Consider the following 6,464-nt stretch of genomic DNA (forward strand, 5'->3'; position numbering starts at 1 on the left):
AAACAGTAGTCAAGCTCTTGTCACTGTACAGCCTGCTTCTGGCCTCTAGTGGAGGAAATTTTTACCACAGGGTCGTATTAGGATGATACTGGTTTATTTTCATTTTAGTGGCATTTTCTAATTCAAAGGGTTATTTCACCCAAAAATTTAAATTATCTTATAATTTACTCACCCTCATTTCATCCCAGGTATGTATGACTTTCTTCTGCAGAACACAAATGAAGAGTTTTAAAAGAATATCTCAGCTCTGTTGGTCCTCACAATGCAATTGAATGGTGACCAGAATTCAGAAGGTCCAAAAATGGGCCTTCAAAGTTCTGGCCACCATTCAATTGCCTGGATTTCATTTACTACAACTTCTTCATCTTTGGGTGAACTATTCTTTCAAATTCCTACACATATTTTTGGGTTAGTGATGTTTTTATTCCAAATGCTTTATGTCTAAAAATCAGTGGTTTATTCAATGTCTTCTGAATCGAACTAATCAGTTTTATAACCAAAATATAACTCCTTTTTCACTATAAATCTTGACAGCTGTTTCTTTGGCGATTGTGATTTCAAGCTCGATTACACTTTCTAATGCAGAGTGGAGTGGTGGCATAGTGGGCTGAAGCACAGAACTGGTAAGCAGAAGGTTGTCAGATTGATCCCCACAGCCACCACCATTCTGTCCTTGAGCAAGGCACTTAATTCCAGGTTGCACCGGGGGCATTGTCCCTGTAATAAGTGCACTGTAAATCGCTTTAGATTAAAGTGTCTGCCAAATGCGTAAATGTAATGCACCTTCTTTAAAGGTGGAGCAAGTCATTTGAGTCCAATAAACTTTTTGTCAAATTCCATGAATATCTCTTCACCGTCCGCTAGCTGTCCGTTCTGTATGTGCACTGAAAAAACAATCTGGTATTTGTACACAGCCCTGGCTCTGTAAATGGGAAAATAAACAAAGTGGATCGGACCAATCCACACAACACTATTCCAGTGTGCATGAATTTGGGGGGCGGAGCTTCTGAATGAGCTCTGAAGTGAGGGGTGTTTTTGTTTGGCTGTTGAGTTCAAATATCATCGGTCGTTCTCAGGAATCGCTTACTCCACCTTTAAGGGCTATTTACACTTGGCCATTTCAAGCATTTTTATTTATCGGATTGCTATCAGATTGAATAAGCATTTACACTTGGCCACATCAATGTGTCTCCGCCAAAGGGATATAAATCCGATCTTCAATTCCCTTGCTATAGGCAAATAAAGCAGTGTTTACTTCCGTGATTATGCAAATTCCGAGCAGTGAATTTAAAAGCTGTGATTTAATATTTGATCCAGAGCGCATGTGTCTGTGTATGGGTGCACTGTGTGGTTTTTCATTCAACGTGCTGTGTGATGTGTCATTTGCGTCAGCTGCGCACTTGTCAGTGTTTAGTTTCAGTCTCATCATCAATCTGCATCAAATAAATGAGGAAAAAACTTCTGTCTCTCCTACAAAGTGCATCCATTTCTTTCTTTGTTATTTTATACTGAATGAGAGCCCTAAGCAAAAATTCAGTAATGTTTCAAATTATTTCCATGCTGCTGCAGCGCTGTTTGGGTGGATGCTAGTTTACATATGTGACTTGAAAAGCCAGCTGCGTTTTCACTTGAACAGTTTCGCCTGGAATGCGTCTCAAACCAGAGTGTTTTGTGTGATCAGATTGCAATCTGTCTCGAATGCATTTCAGAGGGCATTTACATCTGGTATTTTCATGATCAGATCACTGAAAACGAATCAAGTGGCCAAGTGTAAACAGGCCCTAGCACTCTGCGCATGCGTCAAGCAATAGAAAATGTAATCAACCTTGAAATCATGATTGTGCCTAGAGATTGCAATGGCAAGATATACAGTGTTAAAGGAGGTTTTGGTGAGGGTGTGGTTGAGTGTCTGTCCAGGGAGAGGGGAAGTGGTAAGGATTCATCCCTGGGTGACAATTAGGTCTAACAGCTGTTTCTTGTTACAGTAATTCAGGAAGAGCGATAAGAGGAGCCCACCCCAGAGAGAGAGAGATTGAGAGAGAGCTACACAGCTTTAGCATCCATGAGAGTTTTTACAAGCTTTACAGAGTGTACTTTGAGTTAATAAAAGAGTTTGATGTTACCTGAACCCTACTTCCTCATTCCTACAATGACCAGTCCTGTTACAGTTGTGCCAAAACCCGGGAAATCTGAGGAAGCTAGTATACCACCATGGAGTCCTCACCGTTGGCAGAAGTAATCCAGTCCCTCGCCAGCATGCATCAGGCACAACACCAGGCCCTGTTTGAGCTACATCGAGAGGAAAATGAATGTTTCCAGAAAATGGGCCCAGGAGATCTGGAAATGGTCAAAGTCACATTTTCTTCCGCTGTTATCCGGGAAGCACAGTTCGTGGCTCAACACCTGTCTGCAGCGATCTATTCAGATCACGCCCGCTCCAGTGGCTCCACTGCATGAAGGATACTGTAACAAATTTGATGTAGGGTGGGAAAGGAGGACCCTGTGTCCTGTGGGACTTCAACTCAAAGAAATGACTTTTAATTAAACAAACTAAAAAAAGCTTTTCAGCATAACACTCATCAGCACACAGCTTAACACAGTCTCTTCTTGACTGGTAGCTCTACCTCCCCGGTTTCTGGCATGGTTGCTCTTTATCGCTCTCACCACTGCTTACTGCAACTAGAAACAGATGTCACCCCCTTTTTGGTCTTGGGTCTCGGGCAGGATGCAATCGCCACAGTTTTGTCAATTTGGGGATGCACCTGCCCATGGCCCTAGTGGAACCCCAGATATCGTACCTCCACCCGCACTTCTTGGGGTTTTCTGTGAGTCCCACCCATCGCAGCAATCTCAGAACCGCCCTCAGATGCTGCTTGTGGTTCTTTGCCTGCAGACGCGAGCAAGAAGACTCCTCGTTTTGACAACTCAGTGCCTACAATGAGACAACTGTCCCGCTCCCCTGCAGTGTTCTGGCAAAGACATTTCTCCTCCTCGCCGTCAAAGATGCTTCACCAGCGGACAGGCTCTTCGCTACAGACTCGTCGCCTTGGCGTCGTGGTGCCTGCAGCAAGACGATTGACTCGCTCCCCTGCAGTATTTCGGGGGAGATCGTTATATCCTTTAAGTATATATATATATATATATATATATATATATATATATATATATATATATATATATATATATATGTATGTGTGTGTGTGTGTGTGTGTGTGTGTGTGTGTGTGAAGAGAGAGGCTAGGTTATAAAACCTGGAGAATGTGCTTGGTGAAGGCCAGTCTGCAGCTAAAAATATTTCCTGTAAGGACACACTGTTTACCCATGCCCATGAAGAGGCCATAACCCTGTTTGAGTGTGCTTTCATACCGATGGGGCATCATGCACCCTGTGATTCATAAGTGAGGGCAATTGCATTGATGATCTAAGGAGAGAGCCTTTGTTTGGAGATGGACATGCCTTTCCATGGGGAAAAGAAGGCTAGTAGGCAGATGACATGGCCCCTGAAGGGCATCTATAAAACCTTAGGCATGTAGCCTTATCAGGGTTTGAGGGTGGCCTTTGAGAAACCCGGCCTGAATTCCAGACAAGAGCTGTCGACCGACAGCACTTGCATATCACGCACCCATTTAATTGAGGCTAGAGCTAGCAGGAGTGTGGTTTTTAAAGGGAGTGTGTGGTACTCAGCAGATGGGGGCCCGTGAGTGCTAGCACCAGGTTTAAGTCCTATGTTGGGACTGTAGAAGGGTGAGGGGTGTTTACACACCTTGCTCCCTTAAGGAAATTTTGACTTTATGCGTAGACGGGGTAAAACCATTGTCCAGCCACTCTTGTAGGAATGTGAGGATCTCAGCTATGGAGCAATTCACTGAAGAACACCAATTTGCAAACACACGTAATTTTAGTGCATAGAGGCATCTTGTAGATGGTGCTCTAGCCTGCAGGATGGTGTTCATTACTGATTGAGCTAATTCCGGCACGTTTGACAAGCTCTGTTCAAGGGCTAAACATGCAGATTGCAAAGCTCCAGCTGGGGAAGCCAGATCGTACCTTGCACTTAAGAGAGGAGGTCCCTCCTCATCACTATTTCCAATGAAGGGTTGTCCAGTAGCTCCATCATCACTGGAAACTAGGACTGATTGGGCCATTTCGGCGTAACCAGTAAAATTGCTTCCCTGTCCTTCAGACTTCGCAGATGACAGAATGGAGGAGACGTACCGGGGGAAATGCATACTTGTATTCCGCAGATCACCCTCGCTTTTGAATCACAGGGTGCACAATGACCCATTGGTGTGAAAGCACACTCAGCCAGAGGCATGGCCTCTTCATGGGCACGGATAAATGGTGTGTCCTTGCAGGACATTTGTTTAGCAGCAGGCTGGTCATTGCCAAGCACATTCACCAGGTTTTATAACCTAGATGTGTCCTCTCTCTTTTCGCAGACACTCATTATCTAAGAGAACATATTGTTCCAACACTAAGCAAATGAGCCCAGGCTCCTTTATAATGAGCAGGATATCTGCTACAATTTTGATGCAGCTGCCAGTTTTCAGGCCATTGACAAAGTTATCCACTGAAGTCACAAGGACTTCTTATCCCCCCCCCCCCCAGGTTTCACTATGTAGCGGGATTAATCATTACTTATGCACCTTGATGCATGTCACACTGTCCTGTGACTTCCTATATATATATATATATATATATATATATATATATATATATATATATATCTATGCCTCTGGGAAGGCCCAGACATCACATCAGTAGTGCGCCGTGATTTGACTCATTCCCCATAGTGCCAGCTTACTGTCACGTAACCTTGGTTCCCAGAAGACGAAGGGAACAAGACATTGCACAAGCTGGCCGCAACTACTGATTCTTTGAGTTGCGAGTGATGCGCTCCTTGTCCCTCAGAAAATTCGGAGGGAATGGTGATTTTGCACCCGCTTAGGCCAACTGGGCGCCTAAAGGTGCAGGGCTCAAATGGGGCTTTTCCACTGCATGGTACATCTCAACTTGACTCTGCTCGCTTTTTGGGGGTTTTCCACGGTGGATAGTACCTGGTACCTGGAACTTTTTTTAGTACCATCTCGGTCGAGGTTCGGCCAAGAAAACCGAGCCGATACTAAATGTGACGTCAAAACCCTGCAGATCACTGATCGGTCAGAGAGTATCATCACTACCAGCTTCACTGGATTTTCGACACAGGACATCAACCCACTAGTTTTAAAGTTAGCTACAGCGATAGCAGTATCATTTGTACACGCGACTTTCGAATTGTAAAAAGAAATGGCTTTGCGCAAAACCAGCCGTGGTCAACAAACGAGGTGCTCTCGTTAGCGACGAACGAAATGAAAACGTATTTCAGGAAGTGTTGGCCGCACAGCTGAGACACGGCTACCACCAGACCTACCAACAGTGAAGGGAAAAGTAAAAAAATAAATAAAAGTGACTACAGAACCATAAGTGGAAGTGGTTCGACCAAATGGACACTATCTAGACCGGCGAGCAATGGGAGGGAGAGTGCTCTGGACACATCTTTGGCTGGAGTCCAAGATGGAGGATGGTACGTTAACTCTATACTCTGCTTGAAAGCTTCACTTTATTTAGTTGACCAGCTACTGGAAAACTTGGTTATGAAACATCCAGGCCAATTTAACTGTTGCACCTGTGTAAAATCAACATGCAACAACTGCTTTATGCAGCACAATAAGCTAGTAGCTAACAGCTAATGGTTGTGTTATTGTTTATTGTTTTGTGTCGCGTTTAAGATGATGTCACAGCAGTACAGGAGGCGCAACTATGACAATCATCATAATCCCACCCACTTTGAGGCGGCACTAAACAGCAGTGGAAAAGCAAACACAGAAAGAGTAGAGTCGAGTCGAACCGAACCATAACGTGCAGTGGAAAAGTGCCAAAACACCATTGCCAGTCAGAGAATTGGTGTTATTGTACAAGGGCTTCATCTAGGTCATCGGAGAAGGAATTCCCCATAGCGCCCGCTTATTGGTGCAATTGTCTCATTCCCTTCATCTCAGGGAACCAAGGTTACATGCATAACTGGAGACGTTTCCATATCTGGATTAACCGTGCATGCTTACGTAGTAATTAGGCCTATATTTGTTAAAAGGGTTTTCATTCACAGAAGGCTACATGCAGCCAATTAGGCAAAGAAATGTGAGATGCAAAGGCTTCATGAAACAATTATTGGAAAGAAATTAACCGGGTGTATCCAGATACCAGCATTAAAAAATAAAGTTTTCACTCATATCTTGGAAAAATACTGTTTGTTTTCTGTCTAAATTTTTGTTCTTTGAACTGTTGTAGTCCCTGGTTATTAGAGCAATTGTTCACCAAAATATGACAATTCTGTCACCATCTACTCACACATATTGTTCCACAAATGTTTGACATTCTTTCTTCAGTGGAACACAGGAGATGTTTTAATTTCAGTTTTTTTTATA

Source organism: Xyrauchen texanus, chromosome 1, assembly GCF_025860055.1.
Source record: "Xyrauchen texanus isolate HMW12.3.18 chromosome 1, RBS_HiC_50CHRs, whole genome shotgun sequence".
Classification (NCBI taxonomy): Eukaryota; Metazoa; Chordata; class Actinopteri; order Cypriniformes; family Catostomidae; genus Xyrauchen; species Xyrauchen texanus.